Source organism: Triticum aestivum, chromosome 4A (genome assembly GCF_018294505.1).
Source record: "Triticum aestivum cultivar Chinese Spring chromosome 4A, IWGSC CS RefSeq v2.1, whole genome shotgun sequence".
Taxonomy (NCBI): Eukaryota; Viridiplantae; Streptophyta; class Magnoliopsida; order Poales; family Poaceae; genus Triticum; species Triticum aestivum.
Window position 1 is genome coordinate 519281636 of NC_057803.1, and position 17169 is coordinate 519298804.

Here is a 17169-nt window from a genome sequence, read left to right on the forward strand (position 1 = left end):
TGAAGTTATTTTGAAACCCACTTTCAATTTGGAGTTATTTGGTTTTTATTCAAATTATTTTTCTCCAAAAATAAAATATATTGTCAATAGGATAAAATGATTCCCTACAATAGAAAGATGGAGAGAAATAGATTTTAAGTTATTTTGGTATTTTAAAACATTTTTATTTGGTTTTTATTTGAAGCAGTAGCACTGTTCGCTTTATTTAATTTTTTTGAAATTTATTTCCCACTGAAAATATGTTCATCATTTAGGAAATCTTTTTCTGAAAATTTAATATATAATATGCCTATGTACAATTTTATTTTTATTTTCGTTATTCAATTTTCTTTTTCTGTTTTACTTTAAAAAACAAAAACTGCGCGTTCCCTTAGAACTAACAGTCGCCCATGTGCGCAGCATAGTGGCATCGGGCGCCCCACCATTTTATTTTTCTTCTCTCCTACTTGGGCTAGGCCCAACCGGCCATATTCTTTCCCCAGTTTTTTTCCATAAACATTTTTCTTTTTCAGTTGACCGAATAAAAAAACTAGAGCCGCAGTGTACACGCGCGGCCGGCCCGACGGAAGCCCCATGGCACACCTTTCCTCTTTGTCTCTTTTCTTTTCGTCTATATTTAATTTCATATTACCTAGCATTTGATCTTTAAGCCTCTTTTTTATCTATAAATATAGATTCATAGAGCCTTCAAAAATCATCCGATTCAGATTAAATTAATATTTTAGTTTGATTAGATTCATTAAAAAAATATTTCTCTTCTCTCCGACGGGATTTCTGAAAGTTGTCTCCTCTCTCCGAAGTATATATCTCTACTTCTAATGTCTGAGTTGGTGAATAGTATTCACGGTTTATTTTTGCTAGTTTTTTTCGTCCCCCTCCCACCATCTCCCCAGTTTAATTTTTTTTTCTTCTTTGCAACTAAAACCGAATCGCGTCTGATACTCTTTTCATTTATTCGTGCTTGCTTTGGTAGGTGTCGATTGAATTCAATCATGTAAATATTTGATAACTAAGAATTTAGAAATAATACCATATATATGGAATCAACTTCTAAACAAATCACCTATCTCTTTTATTTATTTTTCCCACCGATCCCTTTTCATACTTAGCTTCTTCAAACCCGCACTAGACGCGCTTATCTCTTCTCCTAATCGAGCAGTACCTAAGTTGTCCCTTCCTTCGTCAGCCTCCTCCCTCCCCCGTCAATCCACCCCTCGTACGAAAACCCCACTCGCCGATTTTTATCGACAGAAAACCAAAAAAGACCAAAGGTGAAAACTTACGCAGGACCTCCCTCCCGGCTCCCATTATCCCTAGCTAGCCCGCGCTCATCCCCTTCTACACCAGCAGCCGCCGCCCCCGCCCCGCACCCCTTGCCCTCCCTCCCTACCTTTTCCCAGCCGAGCGCCCCATCCACCTAATACAAAGGGCAACGCCGCGGCTGGGCAGTCCAGGAGGCGAGCGAGGCAGCGAGCAAAGTTTTTCATGGATCGATCGATACATGTGTGATTGTGTTTGCCTCTTCCTCAGCTGGCTGATCGAGCGTCCTCTACGTGCCCTCCCTCAGCAGCTCGTCGCCGCAGGCAGGTATCCACACGTGATGCCTATGTGCTGCACGCCATTTCTCTATGCAGGTGCCGCCATGGCCGTGTCATGGAGCTCGCCGCCGCGCCTTCCAACGACGCCCTGCGTCCAGGTCATCCAGATCCTGATTTGGGCGTTTGTTTTTTTGCCCTTGTTTCTGATTTGGGCGATTTTTTTTCAGGCATGGCGAGGGCGCTCGATGGCAGGAACGGCCGCATCAAGGAGGCAGCTAGGGACGGTGGCTCCAGGGCTCTACACGCCGTTGCCAGCCACGGGAAGATGTCGGTGTGTGTTTACCTGCTCGAGAAGCATGTTCAACGAAAATGTCAATGAACCTTTGGCCATAGCTTCTTCCTCTTCTCACAACAAGTGAGTTCTCTCTGCACTAGCATTAGTGCTATCAGTAATCACCGCTCTAGAATCCTGAATATATTTCTATATGATATCCAGCCGGTAATCGTGCAGGGTTTTGTCTAAAGTTTTTTCTTTTACAATTTGCAATGTACAAAGTTTGAATATTACAGAAACTGCTGGCATCTAATTTTCCATCATATTATATTTTACGCATAAGTTTTGTATCTCCTTTCTAATGAGTAAATGGTGAATAGATCCTTTTTGTGAATTAAACATAATTCAGAGATGATAATGACTATGTAGCTTGCATTGCATGCATGTATGGTGGTGTATCTATTGAGCTGGAGAATATTTTAGTATTCATTCACTTGCAGCGATGGCAATGACCAACACAGTTTTTTCGTTTTCTGTTTCGTTCCTACGTTCTGGTTGGTACCGGTGTAGATTTTCTTCCTTAATAAAATACTCCCTCCGTCCGGAAATACTTGTCATCGAAATGAATAAAAAGAGATGTATCTAGACATATTTTAGTTCTAGATACATCCCTTTTTGTCCATTTTGATGACAAGTATTTTCGGACGGAGGGAGTACATAGAAGTAGATCGGATTGGTCACAAATATCTTACTACTTCAGCAGCAGTTATGTTTTTCCAACTGAAATCATTTTCCTTGCTAGGCACTAGCTATACCTGAAAACAGGTAAGAGACATGTTGTTGGCAACTCACCCTTAGTTACAGTTGAGGTACTTGCACAAAAGACGTGTGAAAATGTTTGATTTTAACATTGTTTTACCATATGCTTTGATTTCATCGGGAAAGAGGAGAAGACGAGAGGAAAAGAGTCCCTAAGGGTAAGTATGGCCGAGCACAACAGGTTGAAACAAAAATACTGAGATGGTGTTGAGAACAGAAAATAGGAGAAATACTCCAATGTTTTACACAACATGTTGTGACACATGCACACGACATAGATATTTTAATCAATATCTCATTTAATGAACTAATCAAGAAAGAAAAAAAATAGATTGACTCATGATGACAAATATGTTCGTCTTGATTTGTACTATCAATTTTTATCGCAACACAGTCATAAGTCGCATGTGACGTTCACATTGTGAATTGAAATGATGTTTTGATTAGTGTCTTAGTTTGTTGTTTCATGGTAGCACGGGCATTCACCTGTGTTAGTTTTTCATCTTGAATGAAAGTAACTTTGTGTTATAATTGATTGAGCATATGAATTTATGAAGTATTGGTTGTGTATGCTAATTCTGACGGATGGAATCCTTTGCTTTCTAGCATCGTGCACTAATATCTCTACCCCTAATGTCTCAGTTGGTAGAATAGGTTCCACGAATTTTTTTTGTCCCACCACTTTCGTCTAGTTTTTTCTTTGTTTTTTTGTCCCCCACCCCACCCCACCCCATGCAAGCACCCCCAAAAAAACCCGCACAAACACCGCTCCTATCGATCCCCTGGACGCACGAGATCGCCGCCGCCGACCTCACAGAGAAGATGCCACCGAATCTTGTACACGTACGGGATCGCCGGATCCCTGGAACGCCGCTGATCTATTCACTACGTCGACGGAAACCAAGCGCTACACTAGAAACCAGGCCGATCCCAGAGCCAGAAGAAGAAGGAGAAGAGGGTGTCCATGGCTCATCAGGCGTCGGCGGGCAATGATGACACGCGGCTGCGAAGGTGTTCGTGGATGGCCTGGCGTGGAAGATGAGCAAGGAGGGCGTGCGCGACCAGTTCGAGCTCTTCGGCGAGATCCTCGAGGCCGTCGTCATCGCCAACAAGGGCACCGACATATCCAAGGGCCGCGGATTCGTGAGTACCCACCCAAACAATTCTCTCTTCCCCTCATCGTCAATTCATGTTCAGTAGTTAATTCTCTTGTTTAATTCAGCCCTGTTAGTTGATGCTATGCCTAGATGGATGTTTGGCAGGTTACGTTTTGGGAGGCGGAGGCGGCCATTAGGGCGTGCTTGGGTCCGTACCGGTGATTGACGACCGAAGGACCAACTGCAACCTTGCCCGCCTCAGCGTCCAAAGGTCCAAGGCCCCACAACCAACTGCCTCTGCATCCATATGCTGGTAATTAATTAATTTGATGCTTTGATTGTTAGTCATTGACCATGACCAAGAATCTGTCAATTAATTTGATGCTTTAGTTAACTTGTAATTTGCTGAATTATTATTGGTTAAGCACCGTGCATGTCTTCGTTTGATTGTTAGTCGGTGACCATTACCAAGAAGCTAGCTAGGTGTGCATGCATGCCACACACATTATCTGTTGTTGCAGTTTAAAATCATCTGCCAACTCTCTTTTCAAATAAAAAAATCTGCCAACTTAATTAATCAATCATGTCGGATTGTAGACGCGGTGACCAGACAATGCAAAGTTCCTGTTTAGTTTGACATAGTTAGTAGAAGGTTTAGTGTCAATCTAGATTTGCTATGACTAATTTGAAAACTATACTGGTGTTATAGATTTGCTAGGACTAATTAATCTGTATGCACGGCTATTGCTCTTTTGATGTTTTTCACTGTCGAGATTACGCTTTTAGAAAATGTGTTTGTTTTGTTTTGTGTTAAGCTACAACAAAATATGATTTGATTCCACTCTGGACAATCTTCAAAGAGATGCTAATTCTCCATGATTATTAACTTGACGTCCGAAATTAAGTTTGCCTTGTCCTATTGTGGTTTATTTCAGTTTTGTGTGGTAATTGCAGCAATCAAGTTACCAAATCTGAAGCATTTTAGCAAGGCAACGGTACATGTGCTCTTTTGGTGGAAGATGAAGCTTTTGTTGGTAATGTGATGTTTTTTCTGACGAAGACTGACAATTAATTCAAAAGACTGACAATTAACCATGGGAAAGTAGTGCATCATGGAAGATTTGTAGTATGCTGTAACGCTCTCGATGCGGCTATATCTCCCACGTGTCGAAGCACGACTTAGAGGCATAACCGCATTGAAAGCAATGTCACAAGTGAGGTAATCTTCACACAATCCATGTAATATATAAGGGAAAAGATACATAGTTGGCTTACAATCGCCACTTCACACAATTACATGAATAAAGCATTACATCAACCAGATACAGTCAAGGTCCGACTACGGAACCAAAATAAAAGAAGACTACCCCAAATGCTACACAGATCCCCGATCGACCCCAACTGGGCTCCACTACTGATCAACTAGACGAAACAACACAAAGGACAAGATCTTCATTGAGCTCCTCCTTGAGCTTGGTTGCGTCACCTGCACGATATCATCGGCACCTGCAAGCTGGTTTTGGAAGTATCTGTGAGTCACGGGGACTCAGCAATCTCACACCCTCGCGATCAAGACTATTTAAGCTCATGGGTAAGGTAAAAGGTATGAGGTGGAGCTGCAGCAAGCGACTAGCATATATGGTGGCTAACATACGCAAATGAGAGCGAGAAGAGAAGGCAAAGCACGGTCGAACAACTATGATCAAGAAGTGATCCTAGAACAACCTACGTCAAGCATAACTCCAACACCGTGTTCACTTCTCGGACTCCGCCGAGAAGAGACCATCACGGCTACACACGCGGTTGATGTATTTCAATTAAGATAAACTTCAGGTTTTCTACAACCGGACATTAACAAATTCCCATCTGCCCATAACCGCGGGCTCGGCTTTCGAAAGTTCAAAACCCTGCAGGGGTGTCCCAACTTAGCCCATCACAAGCTCTCGCGGTCAACGAAGGATATTCCTTCTCCCAAGACAATCCGATCAGACTCGGCACCCCGGTTACAAGACATCCTCGACAATGGTAAAACAAGTCCAGTAACACCGCCCGAATGTGCCGACAAATCCCTATAGGAGCTGCACATATCTCGTTCTCAGGGCACACTCAGATTGTCCAAACTTCCGGTAGGCCAGCCCAGAGTTGCCTTTGGTGGCCACCGGCGGCTGACGAGGTGGACCAACACTCAGAGGAGCACTGGCCCGGGGGTTTAAATAAAGATGACCCTTGAGTCTGCAGAACCCAAGGGAAAGAAAATGCTAGGTGGCGAATGGTAAAACCAATGTTGGGCATTGCTGGAAGAGTTTTATTCAAGGCGAACTGTCAAGGGGTTCCCATTATGACCCAACCGTGTAAGGAACGGAAAATCCGGGAACATAACACCAATATGACGGAAACTAGGGCGGCAAGAGTGGAACAAAACACCAGGCATAAGGCCGAGCCTTCCACCCTTACCAAGTATATAGATGCATTAATTAAATAAGAGATATTGTGATATCTCAACAAAATATCCATGTTCCAACCCGGAACAAGCTCCAATCTTCACCTACAACTAACAACGCTATAAGAAGGGCTGAGCAAAGTGGTAACATAGCCAAACAACGGTTTGCTAGGACAAGGTGGGTTAGAGGCTTGACTTAACAATATGGGAGGCATGACAAGCAAGTGGTAGGTATCACAGCATAGGCATAGCAAAAGAGCGAGCAACTAGCAAGCAAAGATAGAAGTGATTTCGAGGGTATGGTCATCTTGCCTGCAAACCCGCAAGGAAGAAGAACGAGTCCATGAAGAAGACAAACGGACGTAGTCGAACGAATCCTCACAACTCCGGAACGAAACCGAAGCTAATGCGAGAAGCAACCCGGAAAGAAGCAAACAACAAAGTAAACAACCATCACATAAGCATGGCATGATGCACAACCAAGTATGATGCATGTCCGGTTTAATGAGGCATGACATGGCAAAATGCACAAACAATCCTACAAATTAAATGGAGCTCAATATGCAACTCCGTTGCATATTGACGAAACACCACGTGACTTATTTAATTCGATCTTGTTTATGTACTCAACAATATTAAATGTTGTTAGCATGGCAAGAGGTGAAGCATAATGAAACTATCTATCTAGGCAAGTTTAAATGAGGTCGGAACAACAAAACAACAAGTCCGGAAACTCCTCATGTGCATATTTTAGGTTTGGTACTGATCTGCCCTATACACAATTTTAATGTTGTTAAACATGCAAATAAAGGTCATCATGATAAACTATGCATTTTTCTACCCCATTTACATATAAAGTTCATTTAAAACCGAGCTACGGTTATTAAGTTATGAATTAAAGCATTTTAGCAAGTTATTTAAGCAAGTTTAAACAAACAATATTTTAAACATTTTGAACATGGATGAAAGTGGCATATTATGAAACTAGACAAAATTCTAAGCAACTTCCATATTAAGTTTGTTTTACTCCGATGCACACGGTTTGTGAGTTATTATATGCATTTTGTCTAGGGACTTTTCTGTAAAACAGCAGTTTACTGGATAATAGCTAAATTGCAGCAGCAGGAAAAAAACACAATGGGCTGAAACTGGTTGGCCCGATCAGCGGAAAAAAATATCAGAGGGCGCTGGGGGTGCTGCTCACCCTGGGCCGAGGCCCACGTGGTGGCTGGGCTCGTCCCGCTCCTCGATCCCGCCTGGATCGAGCGAGTCAGGGGCGGCGCCGCGAGCGTACAGGCGCAGGGGAGGAGCAGGGGGCGGCCTGGCCGGAGAGGGGCCAGCGGCACGATGCAAGGGGACGCGAGCTCCATGGCAGAGGCTCGTCCCTCATCCACGAGCGCTCGCAGAAAACAGGGGAGGCGGAGGCGAGATGTAGAGGAGTGGCGGCGGCGAACTTGACGCTCCGGGATGATGGAGGCGACCAGAATGGATGGAGGCGGCGCAGGTCGGCCGGAATCGGTCCAAGGAGGTATGTGGTGGCGCAGGGCTTGAGGAGGCCGTCGGCCATGGAGTCGGGCGAAGCTCCTGTGAAGCACACACACACAGAGAGAGAGAGAGAGAGAGAGAGAGAGAGAGAGAGAGAGAGATCACGATGTGAGAGACCACAGGGAGAGAGAGATTACAGGAAGGAGGAGAAGTAAAAGGGACACGGCGGGAGGGCCCTAGTCACCGGCAGCTGGAGAATCTCGAGATCGAGCCTCCTGCTCGATCTGGAGGTGGGCACTCGGCTGGCTGCGTGCCCGAGCGCGAGGGGAGCGGGGGAGCTGTGGATGCAGCTAGGACCGAACAGGGGAGGCAGGGATCGATGGATTGGATGGAGCAGGAGGATGGCTGCAGCGATCTGGTTGGGTGGAGGTGGATCGGGAGGAATCCCGAGGTTGGGAGAAGGCTGTGGGCTAGCTAGATTGGTCCGGCGCTGAAAATAAAGAGAGTGGCGGCGGCGGGAATTGGACATGGGAGGATCCCTAGAAATTAGGGTTGGCTAGTTTAGGTAGGGTTTCATCTGCTATAAATAGCAGGTAGGAATTAGGTAGGGCTATCACGTCCCTACGATCGCAATCGGACGGTCGCGAATAAAATAGTTAGGGAGTCCAAATAGGAAAACGGTGATATTTTGTAGACGTTTGGGGATGATCTGCACACGACGGTGACGACTGCTCGGGTCGGGTCCGGGACAACTTTTCGGGCGCGCGCGCGAGGAGGGCCACGGGCTGACGAGAGGGGTTAGGTTGGGCCTGGCGGTAGGTAGTGGACTGTGGAGAGGGGGTTGGTCTGAGAGAAGAGGGGAGAGATGCAGCCCGGCACGGTTTCCGGAGACCGAAAACGTCCGACGATAGATCGGCTATACTGACGCTATAGCGTAACGGTTAGGCTATCAAACGAACTCTGAATGCGATGAAACTTGACAGGCGGTCTATCTACACTATAATAAGACCACACGCCAACTTTCAACCCAATCCAAGAATATTTTCCGGCCACTTATAAAATACTATTTCGGACGTGCCACGGGCGCGTGCAAGTGTGGTTGAGCTCAGAACGGACATCGGAGAGAACGGGGAGGCCGGGAAGGATGCAAGTTGTTCGAAAACATGCAGATGCAATACGGATGATGACATGGCAAGATGCAACACGCAAGCGAATGATATGGCAACAACAGCGAATAACTGAAAGACACCTGGCGCAACGGTCTCGGGGCGTTACATATGCATTCTCCCTCTTAATAGCTCACAAACTGGTTTATGGGTACCATATCTTAGCAACACACATCAGACTGAAACGGACATTAGTGTTACTCCATCTGTTTGAAAATACAGTGTGTTGTTGAACCTTGACTGTAAATTTCTCTTTGTTGCAAATCATAAGAAAGTGTTTCTCAACATGAATATAATGGTGTCTATTTTGTGTAATGTAAGCTATATAGTATATAACTATATATTAGTCGACTAATTGTTGGTCAAAGCACAAATTTGGATCGTCAAAAGACGTTTTATATTTTGAAATGAAAAGAGCACCTTTTGGTGCCTCATTGGTTATGGTTGTGATACATGTCTTGTGCATTTATTTGTAACAGGAGTAGAAACCCAACCTAGGAGCAAAAAGTGATAGAGAAATCATAAAGTGACAGAGAAATACGCGCTGCTCCTTAAACATGTTGGTATAAGTTTTCTCTATTTGGTTTCACATGCTACATTGTATAGAAAACTGAGCTTGCATATAAAGCGGCCTGGAAGAGCATTTGGACAGTTTATATGTGGTGTGAAATTCAGGTTATTATCAATTACTTATATGGAATAGGTAGCATGCTGCATTCATTTTCGTTATTGAATAGGTATCGTCATTTTATTAATTCTGGTGTAATACCGAACAATGATGGTTTATATCATTAGGACACTACGTAATTTGTTTCACTCTTGTTGGGTTGTAGCCTTGTAGGTCAAGAAAAAAGACGAGGTATCTCTGCGAGAAGCTGGCTTTTCTTTAAGCCTGTCGTCTTTCCAAAATCTCATTTACCCCCTTGATGGGAGGTTGATTCTGTCTGGACTTGGATATGATTATGGAATCAATCCGGAGGTTGCATGGAGCTCTACGGCATTGCACTACAATGGAAATATGAAGCCTTGGCTCGAGTTAGGCATACCGTACTACAAGAAGTACTGGAGGAGGTTTCTCATTGGAGATCATCGATTCATGGATGAGTGCAATGTAAATCCGTGCCACACTTGATTAAAACCATCGACAACAGTTTGTGACCCCCACTGGCCTTCTCCCGAGAATCCGTCTATGTAGACTGGATGCCCATAGCTCCCAAGAGCTGCACTGTCATTGGCTACCATCGACTACAAACTACACGCAGCAGTTGAACCGAATAAGAGGTGTTGCCATTGGTTACCAGTGTCTACAGTATTGAGCAGACGCGACATCATCTGTCCATTGCACTGAATAGATTGATTGGTGGTTTCGGGATCTTGCGATTTTTTGTGTAGGTAAAGGATGATGTCCCGTTGTCCAGTTTGTTTGGTAAGAGGGTTGAGCAAAGATTCGTTTCATATTTCTCTCTTTTTCCAATAAGGTCACACACATGTAATCTCGTTTTCTGGCTATTAGCTATAGCGGGGTGATTAATTTGCTTGGTAGTTCCGTGCAACTGTGGATAACCTGTATATTGTCTGCTATACTTCCTTGCCGGAATGCCATATTTTTTATTAGGTCTCAAGGGGCGCACTCATTTGTTATCCTGAGTGGTGCAGTGTCCATGGGTTCTTTGTGCGTCTGAATTGGTGTGTCCATGATTTGGCATATCATGAGCGCTAGGCGCAAGAGATGTATTAGTGCACTAAAGGCATGATTAGCACATCCAATGGTCATGCTATAGCACGTCAACGAGTACCTAGGCGTGGAACTGAAACTTGGGTAACGAGGAATCTGAAACTTCAATAGGCATTAGCACGTTTCACTATTTTGATTACAAACTAAAGCTTTGTTCAAGCTTGGGTAACGAAGAATGGGCGCATTGATCTCACTTTTAATATGGTGCGGACGTCTTGTAGAAGCACACAAGTTGATATTGCCATTCTATAACATAAGAGGTATTAGCCTTGTTTTTCTCGTAACAGTGATGTTGTAGAGATTTTTCATGCCCTTACACAAGTACTATATTATTATCACACTGCAATATTTAGCAGGATTGCATGCTATTTATACAGTACCTTTTCTAACCCTTTTTTATTCCAAGTCTAGTGATTGATGGGAGGGAGGGAGGGAGAGAGGGAGAGAGAGAGACGGACAGAGGTGGCAACCATGGACTGGGGTTGCAGAGAGAGTTGAGAGCTGTTGGAGAAAGAGATAGATGTTGAGTGATTTATTACTGATAAAAAAGTAAACTGAACAAGAAATCTATAAGTATATGTTAGCTTGATTAAATCATCATACTAATTATATAGTGCTTGTGCGGGATAGTTATGAGTTGACAAATATTTTTTTATTATAGATACCATCCAAATGAAGCTAAAGGCAACAATCCTGACTGGAAATATCTTAAGCGCATCATGTAGATCTTAATTGTAACATATAATTACCTGGAACATTGCTCTCTACGTATACATTATCAAGTTACATTGCAGTGGACTTCAATTATTTTCCAATTGTCGCAGGCTATCTTTTCTATATATGTAAAATAAGATATACATTATATGCATAATCAGAAGAAAAAAATACATGTGAAATTTGATATGCGTTCTATTCATAGGTGTAATCAAAATAAATAAATTAAAAGCCTGTGGCAACGCACGGGCATTCTACTAGTATCATATATGGTATCTTTCTTTGTATTTTTTTATATACTATCATAGCTTATTATTTTCTAGACTAGTGCGATAGAATAATTAGATTATCAATCAGTCTCTGTATTTACACTTTAGGTGTAGAAATCTTTTAGTAATAGCTTTTTTCTTTCGTAAAACAGTTTGGTCCTGATTTTTCAAATAGCCATAACTTTTTACTTATTTATCTAAATTAGACAAAACCAACGCCAATATTTTCGTCTTGATTCCGCCTATCTAGTGAATCTATCAAATAAAATTTTTGCAACTTCCAAATTTAAAAAAAAAATCAGATTCATATTCAAACTTCTTTTGATCATATCTTTTTATCCGTAGCTCCGTTTCCGATGAACCCAACTGCATCGGATTCGTATTGAAGTAGTCTTTTCGTTCGCACAATTAGTGTCATCTTTCCAACATATAATTTTGATCTTAGCCAGTTACTCTACTAGTCCACCAAAGAGTTGTTACATAACATTCTAAACAGATTCAATGTCATATTGAATTACTTGTATCTTTTGTTTCGTTATTCCAAATCCACCGATTCTTTTCCTAAATTTTCATATTGACTTCATACATCCAGTAGCATCATTAGTTTCAAATTTTGATCTTTTCAAATTTGAACTCGAAACTTCACTTGATCATATCTTGTAAACTGTAGCGCTTGTTCAATTGATTCCTTTTTTTCAAATTGAATTCCTAGGCGTGATCTAACATCTTGAGCCATCACCACACTTTTTCACCGAAATTAGGATCTGATCTTGCAAAATAATTTGATTTGGTTCTTTTGGAGTTTTTGCCATGTTTCTTTGCCTTTTCTTTTGGATCTTTGAGTGATTGCTTATGTGTGGTTATAATTGCTTGCTTACGATAGATTGTTCGGAGTGTGACGGGTAGAACTATCAGGAATTATGAGTGTGAAGAATCTTCATCAACAGTACAAGGCAAGTTCACACTTTGATCATACTCTTCCTATACCCAATTTTACTTGCATTAGATACACCCTCAAAGATTGCATGAGTAGGATTAGGAACATGTGGTTATTGCTATGTAGTTGATGAGGTAGGAACCTATTAACTTTGATCACCCCGGGAATATACGTTTTGTTACTTATTGCTTATCCATGCTCGTAGATGTGGATTGGTATGTGAGAATCACGCAAGTTGTGAGAGATACTAATTAAGGGTAACTACTTTAAGGTGGCAACTTTAACTCACATATGGGTGGAATGGTTGGGGCACCCTGGAGAACCCAGTGGCTTGCCCGGGCACCTGGAGAACCCAGTGGCTTGCCCAAGGGGATCCCAGAGTACCCGTGTGATCACACTATGGAATTCCACCCAGGCTCAAAGGGATTATTCATGCTAGAAACTTTCGTGTGCAGCCACAAGCCATTATGGGCTCTGGCATAGTTGAGTAAGTTGTGTGACCTCTTTCACTGGTATGCTAGCAGATGTAGGGGAAATTAGGTGGTACTGTCTACCCAGAGTAAAGAGTTAATGCTTTAGAAAGACTATGTCTCGATCTTTCGATCATGGATGTGGTCAAGTCTAGTGGGGAAAAGTGTGCAAACCTCTGCAGAGTGTACAAACTAATCATGATTAGCCGTGTCCCCGGTTATGGACATCTTGAGTATCTGGTATTGAATTATTGGTTGATCTCATCACTTTACTTAATGAATTTGTTGGGTTATTATTAATGGCACTTGATAATTTTGGGATTGAGTTGGGGATACCTTCTCAATAATGACATAAACTTAGTAGTAAAATGAAAATGTATTCCTTTGTTGTAGAAAAAAATTAGCTTTATGCAAAATTTAAATTTAGAGCCTTGACCAGCCAAATATGCATATAGGGATAGACAATTCTCATTATTATTCTATGGTGTGAAATTGCCAGTATATGGATGCAATGTCTCATGTTGCAGGAATTTTATGACGAGTAAGTGATACGATAGGGTTACAATGTCCATACTCAACTTTGTCGTTGGTGTTGATGGGAATCCACAACTTTGTTGTTACTTCCGCTATATGGATTGAGGTAATAGTATTTATGTTACTTTATACATGTGATTTACCTCTGTTATAAATCCTCGAGTACTGTGTGTGTCAGCATACCAATCCAGGGATGACACTTAAGCACAGAGACTTGATCCATTTGGGTCGGGTCGCTACAACTAGATGATTTACTACCCCGTAAAGTTGGCCACCAACCTTGGCACGCTCAATCATGTCCGCCAGCATGTCCGCCACTATATTGAATAGCATGGGAGATAACGAGTCACCTTGTTACAATCCCTTCTTCATTTGGAAATAGTCTCCAACGTCATCATTCACCTTAATGGCAACACTACCTCCAGAAACAAAGCTATGGATCATAGTGCGCCACTCTGTAGAAAATCCTTTCATCCTGAGGGACTATTGAAGAAAGGGCCACTTGACTTTGTCATAAGTCTTTTCAAAGTCTATTTTGAGTACCACCCCATTTAACTTTTTCCGGTGTAATTCATGGATTGTTTCATGAAGAATAACAACTCCATCTAGGATGTGTCTGCCTTGCAAGGATAATTTTTCACTTGCAAGATGACTTAGTAAACAAACAAAATTGATATGAGATGCCAACGGACGAGAACCCCCCCCCCCACACACACACCTCAAGCCCGCAGGACAGCCGGCAGCGGCGGGATCTCTTTAGACAACATCTCGAACCGTGTGACCTTCGCTGCCTTGGCTTGTCAGCGACATCGTGGCTATGCGGGCCGTGGAGCCATGCATGCAGTGGCGAGAGTCATGGATTTCATCGATGTGTTTAGTTCTTGTCGGCATGCATGGGTGATGGAAATATGCCCTAGAGGCAATAATAAAGTTATTATTTATTTCCTTATATCATGATAAATTTTTATTATTCATGCTAGAATTGTATTAACCGGAAACATAATACATGTGTGAATACATAGACAAACAGTATGTCACTAGTATGCCTCTACTTGACTAGCTCGTTGAATCAAAGATGGTTAAGTTTCCTAGCCATAGACATGAGTTGTCATTTAATTAACGGGATCACATCATTAGAGAATGATGTGATTGACTTGACCCATTCCGTTAGCATAGCACTTGATCGTTTAGTTTGTTGCTATTGCTTTCTTCATGACTTATACATGTTCCTATGACTATGAGATTATGCAACTCCCGTTTACCGGAGGAACACTTTGTGTGCTACCAAACGTCACAACGTAACTGGGTGATTATAAAGGTGCTCTACAGGTGTCTCCGAAGGTACTTGTTGGGTTGGCATATTTCGAGATTAGGATTTCTCACTCCGATTGTCGGAGAGGTATCTCTGGGCCCACTCGGTAATGCACATCACTTAAGCCTTGCAAGCATTGCAACTAATGAGTTAGTTGCGGGAAGATGTATTACGGAACGAGTAAAGAGACTTGTCGGTAACGAGATTGAACTAGGTATTGAGATACCGACGATCGAATCTCAGGCAAGTAACATACCGATGACAAAGGGAACAACGTATGTTGTTATGTGGTCTGACCGATAAAGATCTTCGTAGAATATGTAGGAGCCAATATGAGCATCCAGGTTCCGCTATTGGTTATTGACCGGCAGTGAGTCTTGATCATGTCTACATAGTTCTTGAACCCATAGGGTCCGCACGCTTAACGTTCGGTGGTGATCGATAAGGGCAAAGGGAAGAAGGGGAACTTCAAGAAGAACGACAAGCAAGTTGCTGCTCAAGTGAAGAAGCCCAAGTCTGGTCCTAAGCCTGAGACTAAGTGCTTCTACTGCAAAGGGACTGGTCACTGGAAGCGGAACTGCCTCAAGTATTTGGCGGATAAGAAGGATGGCAAAGTGAACAAAGGTATATTTGATATACAGATTATTGATGTGTATTTTACTAGTGTTCGTAGCAACCCCTCGGTATTTGATACTGGTTCAGTTGCTAAGAGTAGTAACTCGAAACGGGAGTTGCAGAATGAACAGAGACTAGTTAAGGGTGAAGTGACGATGTGTGTTGGAAGTGGTTCCAAGATTGATATGATCATCATCGCACACTCCCTATACTTTCGGGATTAGTGTTGAACCTAAATAAGTGTTATTTGGTGTTTGCGTTGAGCATGAATATGATTTGATCATGTTTATTGCAATACGGTTATTCATTTAAGTAAGAGAATAAATTGTTGTTCTATTTACATGAATAAAACCTTATATGGTTACACACCCAATGAAAATGGTTCGTCGGATCTCGATCGTAGTGATACACATATTCATAATATTGAAACCAAAAGATGCAAAGTTAATAATGATAGTGCAACTTATTTGTGGCACTGCCGTTTAGGTCATATTAGTGTAAAGCGCATGAAGAAACTCCATGCTGATGGACTTTTGGAATCACTTGATTATGAATCACTTGATGCTTGCGAACCATGCCTCATGGGCAAGATGACTAAGACTCCATTCTCCGGAACAATGGAGCGAGCAACTGACTTATTGGAAATAATACATACTGATGTATGCGGTCCGATGAGTGTTAAGGCTCACGGCAAGTATCGCTATTTTCTGACCTTCACAGATGATTTGAGCGGATATGGGTATATCTACTTAATGAAACACAAGTCTGAAACATTTGAAAAGTTCAAAGAATTTCAGAGTGAAGTGGAGAATCATCGTAACAAGAAAATAAAAGTTTCTACGATAAGATCGCAGAGGTAAAATATTTGAGTTAAGAGTTTGGCCTTCAGTTAAAACAATGTGAAATAGTTTCACTACTCACGCCACCTGGAACACCATAGTGTAATGGTGTGTCCGAACGTCATAGCCGTATTTTATTAGATATGGTGCGATCTATGATGTCTCTTACCGATCTACCACTATCGTTTTGGGGTTATGCATTAGAGATAGCTGCATTCACATTAAATAGGGCACCATCTAAATCCGTTGAGACGACACTGTATGAACTATGGTTTGGCAAGAAACCTAAGCTGTCGTTTCTTAAAGTTTGAGGTTGCAATGCTTATGTGAAAAAGTTTCAACCTGATAAGCTCAAACCCAAATCGGAGAAGTGCATCTTCATAGGATACCCAAAAGAAAATGTTGAGTACACCTTCTATCACAGATCCGAAGGCAAGATATTCGTTGCTAAGAATGGATCCTTTCTAGAGAAGGAGTTTCTCTTGAAAGAAGTGAGTGGGAGGAAAGTAGAACTTGATGAGGTAACTATACCCGCTCCCTTATTGGAAAGTAGTTCATCACAAAAATATGTTCCTGTGACTACTACACCAATTAGTGAGGAAGCTAATGATGATGATCATGTAACTTTAGATCAAGTTGCTACCGAACCTTGTAGGTTAACCAGAGTGAGATCCGCACCAGAGTGGTACGGTAATCCTGTTCTGGAGGTCATGTTACTTGACCATGACGAGCCTACAAACTATGAGGAAGCGATGATGAGCCCAGATTCCGCGAAATGGCTTAAGGCCATGAAATCTGAGATGAGATCCATGTATGAGAACAAAGTATGGACTTCGATTGACTTGCCCATTGATCGGCGAGCCACTAACATTAAATGGATCTTCAAGAAGGAAGACGGACGCTGATAGTAGTGTTACTATCTAAA

The 17169-nt window shown here is 42.3% G+C and overlaps 1 long non-coding RNA gene across 1 annotated transcript; it reads left to right on the plus strand.

Moving 5' to 3' along the window:
• Positions 1–1328: 1328 nt before the first annotated feature.
• On the plus strand, positions 1329–4973 carry LOC123082194 (uncharacterized). Its single transcript, XR_006438972.1, has 3 exons — positions 1329–1696; positions 1766–4041; positions 4683–4973. It is a non-coding gene; the product is annotated as an uncharacterized lncRNA (long non-coding RNA).
• The last annotated feature ends 12196 nt before the right edge of the window (positions 4974–17169 follow it).